Genomic DNA, 7,835 nt, shown 5'->3' on the forward strand with positions numbered 1-7,835 from the left:
GAGGAAGAGCGGAAGAGGAGAAGGTAAGAGGCGAGGAGAGAGAGAAGCGGAGAGAGAGAGTGGAGAGAGAGAGAGGCGGAGAGAGGAGAGCGGGAAGAGAAGAGAGAGAGCGAAGAGGAGGGAGAGAGGAGAGAGGAGGGGGAGAGGAGAGAGCGAGGACGAGGAGGGAGCTCGGGGAGAGGGGAGAGGGAGTTGAGAGGCGATGGGAGGGGCCGGGAGAGGCGGCTGAGAAAGTGGGAGACGAGGTGAGTCGGGGAGGAGAGAGGAGGCAGAGGGAGGGTGAGATGAGGACGGAGATCGGGGGAGAGAAGAGAGGAGTGGAGGAGCGAGAGGAAGGAGAAGGAGGATGGGGAGAGAGAGATGAAGCGCGAGAGAGAGAGAGAGCCAGCGAGGAGCCAGAGAGGGCGGGGAGAGTGGTAGGCGGGAGTAGCCGCCAGAGCGAGGAGAGGGAGAAGACCAGCCACCCGGAGAGAGGAGAGCCGAGAGGAAGCGGGGGGGGGGAGAGGAGAGCGAGACGGAGAGAGGGAGCAGGAGAGCGAGGGACGCCCCCAGCCACCGCCCCGCATGCACCATCAAAACCAACAAAACCCAGCCCCCACCCCCCTACACACATCACAAATCCACTCACCGCCCCCCCCCCCCACCCCCCCCTACACAAGTACACCGACCCCCCCCGCGGGAGTGAGAGGAGATAACAGGCGGAGAGCGCAGGAGACGTGAGCGGAGAGAGGAGCGCGCGAGGGGGGGGGATGGGTGGGGAGAGGGAGGTGGGGGTGAGCGTGGAAACGAGAGAGACTTTTATCAAGAGAGTGGAGTGAGAGCGAGAGGAGGAGGAGAGGAGAGATGGAGAGAGAAGGAGTGGGAAGCGAGAAGAGAGAGAGAGAGGGATAAGTAGAGATAGAGCAGATAGGATGAGATAGAGATAGAGATAGGAGATAGATCTCGAGAGAAGAGAGAGAGAAGAGAGAGAGAAGCGAGAGAGAGGAGATTAATGTCGAGGAGGTGGAGATGAGAGAGGAGGAGGGGGGTGAGATAGAGGGAGGGGGTGGATGGAGCGGGGAGGGAGGAGAACGAGTGGAGAGGGAGCGGGAGGCGAGAGAGAGAAGAGGGGGGAAGAGAGGGAGGGCAGGATGAGGAGGGAGGAGGAGGAGAGGCAGGGGAGGAGAGAGAGCCGAGAGGATGAGAAGGGGAGGAGGGAGAGAGGGAGGAGAATGCCTGCTTGGGAGAGAGAGGGGGAGGATTGGGGGAGAGGACGAGAGGGAAGGGGACGGAGGGAGGGGTGGAGGGAGAGAGAGAGAGAGAGAGAGAGAGAGAGAGAGATTAACACGGCTACAGTTTTCCCACACGCACAATGGATGCACCCCGACGCCCGGCTCGAAGGGGGAGGGGCGTGGGGGTTGGCAGTCAATACCGGTAAGGTGAGAGGGAGACGGAATGGGCGGTTTGGTGGGCGGGAATTCACACAGTAGTATGTGGGCGGATTTGCTGACGGTGTCGAGGAATGAAGACTATAGGCTACTTATGCATGCGTGAATGTATACTTACAGACATATAAACACGCGCACCCGTATATGTACACGCAGGCGCACGTCAACAATAACGCATGGACGCACACGCATGCACGAACGCACCCACGCACACTTCCTCTCCTGACGATGCAACTGCTCTTGCGTCTGCTACCGGTGTCGGCAACTCCCCTCTCCCCTCTCCCCTCACCCCTCTCCCCACTCGGACTAAAGAGGAGCTGGCCTTCTCCCCATCGCGCACCACAACCACTCGACGCTCTCTCCCCTCTCCCCTCTCCCTTCCCTGTGCTTACCCATACGTGGCCCACTTTTGGCGGTGTGTGTGCACGCATGCGCATGGGTGCGTGCGTGTGCGTGTGCGTGTGCGTGTGCGTGTGCGTGTGCGTGTGCGTGTGCGTGTGTGTGTGTGTGTGTGTGTGTGTGTGTGTGTGTGTGTGTGTGTGTGTGTGTGTGTGTATGTTTGTGTGCGTGTGTGTGTCTGTGTGGATATATGTTCACTTAGGCGTGTGCATACGTGCTTTCAGGTCTTGACAAACCATTAAGCTTATTAATTACGGAGAATGCAATAAGTGAAATGATAATAAAATAATTATCCTGTCAGGATTTGACGGGAGGTCAAGCATTTGACCGCCCAGCTGACTAGCCCATCATCCCTCTGACAGCCACCCCCCACCCCCACCCCCACCCCTGCTCCTCCCCTGTCGCTCTTCTCGGCCTCCCCTCATTCTCCATCTCCCCAAAGCTCTCGATCACAAGAATAATTAATCCAGCTTTGATAATGACAATAAGCGCAATTAGGGATGAATCCTTCAGGCGCGCGACATGTTCTCCTTGCCTGAGGCGGCTGGTTCGTCCTTTTTGGGGAGGGCGATCTAGGAAGAGGATCTCTGTCTGTCTTTCTCGTTCTTTGTTTCTTTTTATTTGTCTTTCATTCTCTCTCTCTCTGTCTATCTATCTATCAAATTATCTATCTATTCACTCGCCTGTTTACCTATATACCTAAATATCTACCTACTTGTCTATCCACTCGTCTGTCTTTTTCTCTTTCGTTCTTTCCTTTTCAACTGCCTAAGTCTCTTGCGAGTGTTGAAGAGTTCTTGTCGCTGACACTCTTTAGCCAGAGTGCCATTATCTGAGTGTCGAGAGATGCTCACTTCTTTCACTGACACCAAAACGTTTTAGTCTGGGGGGCGTGGCTTCGGTGACGTCATCGGTCTCCTCCTGTCGTGTGTGGAGCGTCTGTGTCTTCGTTTATGCTTTAGCGTAATATCACGGCTCCAAGGAAGGGGATTTCTGCGTGAATAAGGAAGGAAGAATAAGAAATGAAGCAATGAATAAAAGAAAGAAGGAATGAGAAAGTAATGAATGAGAAAAACAACGAAAAATGGGTACAATGATTTTGTGTTTGAAGTTATTATTTTGTAGCCTCTTAGATAACTCAACTTATGAATCTTAAGAAATTGAATTTACATGACATTACTCTTTAACACCTTTAAGGACAGGTCTTAGAGTGACATATTTATTTGAGTCTGGATTCTTAACATGTTTTTTTTTAATGTTTGAACTAACACTAACTCCTAATTATACCAAGTAACACCAGTTCTTGTCCCAGAACTGGAATGGTGACCCAGATAGATGACGTGACTTGTTTGTTCTGTGATCAAGGAATATATTTTTCTCTAATAAGTCCCATTCTTCGTGGAATATACGACCTTTAGAGTGTTGCATGACTTTCATCAGCCTCGGTCTCATGTTCAGAGAGACACAAGAAAACACAATATTCACTGTTGATCACATAATGAATCTTGACATCATACGATACGAGAGGTACAGTAAGACCTGGGAAGATAAGGCAATAGTGACACCTGACAGCAACAAGGAAAACAGAAAGACATATTGACACCTGACAACAACATATATCAACACACTGACTTCCGACAACAGAGCACCCACAACCTCCTGACAACGCAACACTGCACGAACACCTGGCAACTTGACAACCCAAACATCGACACAACACCCACGAACACCCGACAACAAACGCAAACACATGCACAAATATCTGCCAAAACAACACTTGACAACACAAACACCCACACAACACCCACGGCAACATCCGCAACCGCCTGACAACAAATACCCACACAACACCTACAACCGCCCGACAACACCGTGCATATAAACACTATATCATACTCGTGTCGCGGTTGGATCCTTGCACTTGGCCTCCTCTCATCGCACAACAACGAGCGCCATCTATTATTAGTAAATGTCCCTGTGTCTTTAGCTCAAAGGACCTCCCTAACATGCCATTTAGTGCGTGCGTGTGGATTTCTGTTTGTCTCTAGGTCTGTCTGTATTTGTGTAATCGTAGATAACTGGGGAAGGAAGAGGGAAACAATGTAAGTGAATACAAATGAGAAAAGAAATAGATGACGAAAGATAGATAAAGAAAGCAAAGCGATATTGTAAAGCGAAAAAGGTAAGACGAAAATATAAGTGCATTACATGAGTATGTTGAAGTACGAGGAATTCTAAAGAAAAATACTTCTTAAATGTATATATAAAAGATTGGAGAGAGATAGAAAATACATTTTTTGGGCAAATACACAGCAAAAATTAGTCAGGCATTACATAATTTGCTCTTTTTTTCATGACTAGCTGTTTCATTTAGGCTGCTGTCTTTTAAGATTCGTTCTTCCCCGTTGCTGTTTTCATTGTCCGTTGCCATGGTTACCATTCTCGCATCTACGTTTACTGTTGTATCAACTTATCCTCGGTAAACGTACTGAGGCATTGGTAAGGATTTACGTGTCATAAACATGAATATTTGAAAGTTATTAGTATTCTATGACTCTGTTTGTCTATGGTAATTCCCGCTCTTGGTCACCCACTCTCTTTTTTGTTTTGTTTCCAGCTCCCGATCTGTCTCTAACTCTCTCTCTCACTCGCTTTTTCTCTCGCTCTTGCTCTCTCTCTCTCTCTCTCTCTCTCTCTCTCTCTCTCTCTCTCTCTCTCTCTCGCTCTCTCTCTCTCTCTCTCTCTCTCTCTCTCTCTCTCTCTCTCTCTCTCTCTCTCTCTCTCTCTCTCTCTCTCTCTCTCTCTCTCTCTCTCTCTCTCTCTCTCTCTCTCTCTCTCTTAGTCTCTCTCTACCAATCTATCTTCTCTCTCTCTCTCTCTCTCTCTCTCTCTCTCTCTCTCTTTCTCTCTCTCTCTCTCTCTCTCTCTCTCTTCTTCCCGCTCTCCTCTCTCTCTCTCTCTCTCTCTCTCTCTCTCTCTCTCTCTCTCTCTCTCTCTCTTCTCTCTTTCTCCTCTCTCTCTCTTCTCTCTTTCTCCTCTCTCTCTCTCTTCTCTCTTTCTCCTCTCTCTCTTCTCTCTCTTCTCTCTCTTCTCTTCTCTCTCTCTCTCTCTCTCTCTCTTAGTCTCTCTCTACCAATCTATCTTCTCTCTTTCTCTCTATCTATCTATCTATCTATCTATCTATCTCTATTTCTCTTTCCCTCTCTCTATTCATCTCTTATTTTCTCTCTATCAATCTATCTCTATTTATTTACTACTTACTTTCTCCCCGCACAAACATTTTCTGTCAAACTCTCATTTCCTCTCCTCACTATATCATATTATCTCCTCATCTCAGATTAGTTAGTCAAAATGTCATACATATGATCTGAAATATTGATAATAGTGTACTAATAATGTTTTCTTAATTCCAGGTAAGCTTCGAGGTCGGACATGTGAGGTCAATTACGAAGTGAGTATGAATATATGTGTCTGCGTGTGTGTGTTGAAAACAAAACAACGAAGGAAAACACAGGAAAACATACAAATATGTCGAAGGCCTTTTCGCATTTAGTGCTTCTTCGGGTCAAGCCCTGATGAAACATATTCGTGTGCTTTCTTGCGTTTTCCTTCGTTGTTTAGCATGAATCCTTCACGTGTGTGTGTGTGTGTGTGTGTGTGTGTGTGTGTGTGTGTGTGTGTGTGTGTGTGTGTGTGTGTGTGTGTGTGTTTTATCTAATTACGCACGGACGATTTTGAAGAAGTTAGAATATGAAGAGCAGCAGAGTGAAAAGGGATAAAGAAGAGAGAGAGAAGGAGGAGGAGGAGAGAAAGAAAGAGAGAGAGAGAGAGAGAGAGAGAGAGAGAGAGAGAGAGAGAGAGAGAGAGAGAGAAGTATATATAGAGAGACTAATTCGCGACGAATTAGTCAAAAACCGATAAAGAGGACGAGAGAGTGAGACGTAGGGACGAAGGAGGAGGAAAGAGGAATGAGAAGAACTATGTAAGCAGTCTTTGCATGTTTGTTCGACCTGGATTTAAGACCTCCATCCGGCCATAAAATAGTCGTAGCAAATCTCACTGCGAAAGGAGAAAGAGAGAGAGACAGAGGGAGAAGGGGGAGAGGGAGATTGGGAGAGAGATATGAGGGAGAGGAAGAAGGAGAGGGATGGGGAGAAAGAGGAAGAGGGAGAGGGAGGACAGGGAGCGAGAGATGGGGGAGAGGGAGAGAGGGAGCTAGAGAGCGCTAGAGAGAGAGGGAGGGAGGAAAAAGGAGAGGATTCGAGAGATAGAGAGAGGGGAATGATATGAGGATTATGATGAAGATAAGGATGAGAAAGATAAAGATGATTATGAGGGTGATGATGAGTATGATAATAATCTTAATAATAATAGTGTTAATAAGGATAAGGAAAGTGTTGAGGATAACCCTGATAATCATATCTATCATAAAGATCATAATCCTAATTGCAACGATGATAATGATAATAATGCGAAGGAAGAGCAGAAGAAAAGCTACGAAAGAATGTGAGAGGGAAGGAGGGCGAGAGCGAGGGAGCGAGCGAGCATCCCGTCCTGAAAGTTCGACCGCTCTCCCAATCGTTCAGATTAATTTATCGAAACTTCGACCAAGTGATCCAGGAAGTATTATAATTTGTGGAAAAATAATAAGATTGTAACACACGGTGTGGCGTTGGCCGAGTGCTGGCGATTCGTCTGAAAAGGAATGGGAGGTTTTTAGGGTTTTGTTTTCTGAAAGGAGAGAAAAGGGAAAAACGTATTTTTGTATTCGATTCAGAGATTCGTCCTTCGTCAAAAGAAAAAAAAAAAAAAAAAAACACGAGAAGAATTTATAATACTTCACATGAAAGTTCTCGAATCTTTTGGATACCTTGAGGTTTTAACCTTTTCTTTCTTAGCTTCAACCTTTTCTTCCCCTTTCTTTGTTATCCTGTTTGTTTTCTTCTTTTCTTCCTTCCTTTAATCTACCATTTCTTCCTCTTCCTTTGTTCTTCTTTATGCTTTATTCTTGCCTTCCTTCTTTTATTCTTCCTTTTCTTATGATACACTCTATGTCTTTCTTCTTGCCTTTCTTCTTCTAATCTTCCCTTTCTTCCTTTTCTTATGATATCCTCTATGTCTTTTATCTGGTATTCCTTATATGATTCTGGCTATTTTCTTTTCGTTATCATGTTTTTTTTTCCTTGACTTCATTTTTTATACTGAATTTCTTCCTCTTCTTTTTTCTCTCTCGTATTTCTCCTTTTATTCTTCCCCTTTTCCCTCTTCCTTAGTTATCCTCTCTACTTTTTTCTTGTATTCTTCCTTTTATTGTAGATTTTCTTCCTATTCCTCTTCTGTTGTTGTTTATTTCTCTCGTCTTTCTCCATCTATTCTCCCCTTCTTCTTTTCCTTCCTCTATCCTCCTCTTTCTTCCCCTTTTGCTGTCGCCCTTCATAAACTCCTCGGGATAGACTGCTCAATACTTCTTCCTTTCCCTTCCGCTCGTCTATTCCTCTTTATTCCACTCCTCTCCAATGCCTTCCTTTCGTTCTCTGTTTTCCTCGTCCTTTCTCTTTCTTCTTCAAACTTAGGAATTCTCTTGCTCTTCCGCCTCCTACTTTTACTTCTTTTTTTCTTCTCTCTCTCTCTCTCTCTCTCTCTCTCTCTCTCTCTCTCTCTCTCTATATATATATATATATATATATATATATATATATATATATATATATATATATCCATCTTTCCCTCTCCCTCTCCCTCTCCCTCTCCCTCCCTCCCTCCCCCCTCCCTCCCTCTCTCTCTCTCTCTCTCTCTCTCTCTCCTCCCTTCTCTCTCCTCTCTCTCCCTCTCTCTCTCTCTCTCCCTCTCTCCCTCTTTCTCCTCACCTCTCCTCTCTCTCTCTCTCTCTCTCTCTCTCCCTCTCCCTCTCCCTCTCCCTCCCTCCCCCCCTCCCTCCTCTCCTCTCCCTCCCTCTCTCTCTCTCCCCTCCTCTCTCTCTCTCTCTCTCTCTCTCTCTCTCCCTCTCCC

At 46.4% G+C, this 7,835-nt stretch overlaps 1 protein-coding gene across 7 annotated transcripts in view; it reads left to right on the forward strand.

The window, feature by feature from the left end:
- Nucleotides 1–7,835, forward strand: part of OtopLa (proton channel otopetrin-like a) — a 419,182-nt gene that overhangs the window by 199,839 nt on the left and 211,508 nt on the right. Inside the window, exon 2 of one of the 7 annotated variants that reach the window (XM_086553524.1) lies at nucleotides 5,240–5,277. The exons of the other annotated variants lie outside the window; for them this stretch is intronic. The gene's annotated coding sequence lies outside the window, so the exon portion shown is untranslated. The remainder of the gene's footprint in view (nucleotides 1–5,239; nucleotides 5,278–7,835) is intronic. 7 annotated transcript variants of the gene reach the window in all.

Source organism: Penaeus japonicus, unplaced genomic scaffold (assembly GCF_977035675.1).
Source record: "Penaeus japonicus unplaced genomic scaffold, GWHDUDI00000001_assembly GWHDUDI00000028, whole genome shotgun sequence".
NCBI lineage: Eukaryota > Metazoa > Arthropoda > Malacostraca > Decapoda > Penaeidae > Penaeus > Penaeus japonicus.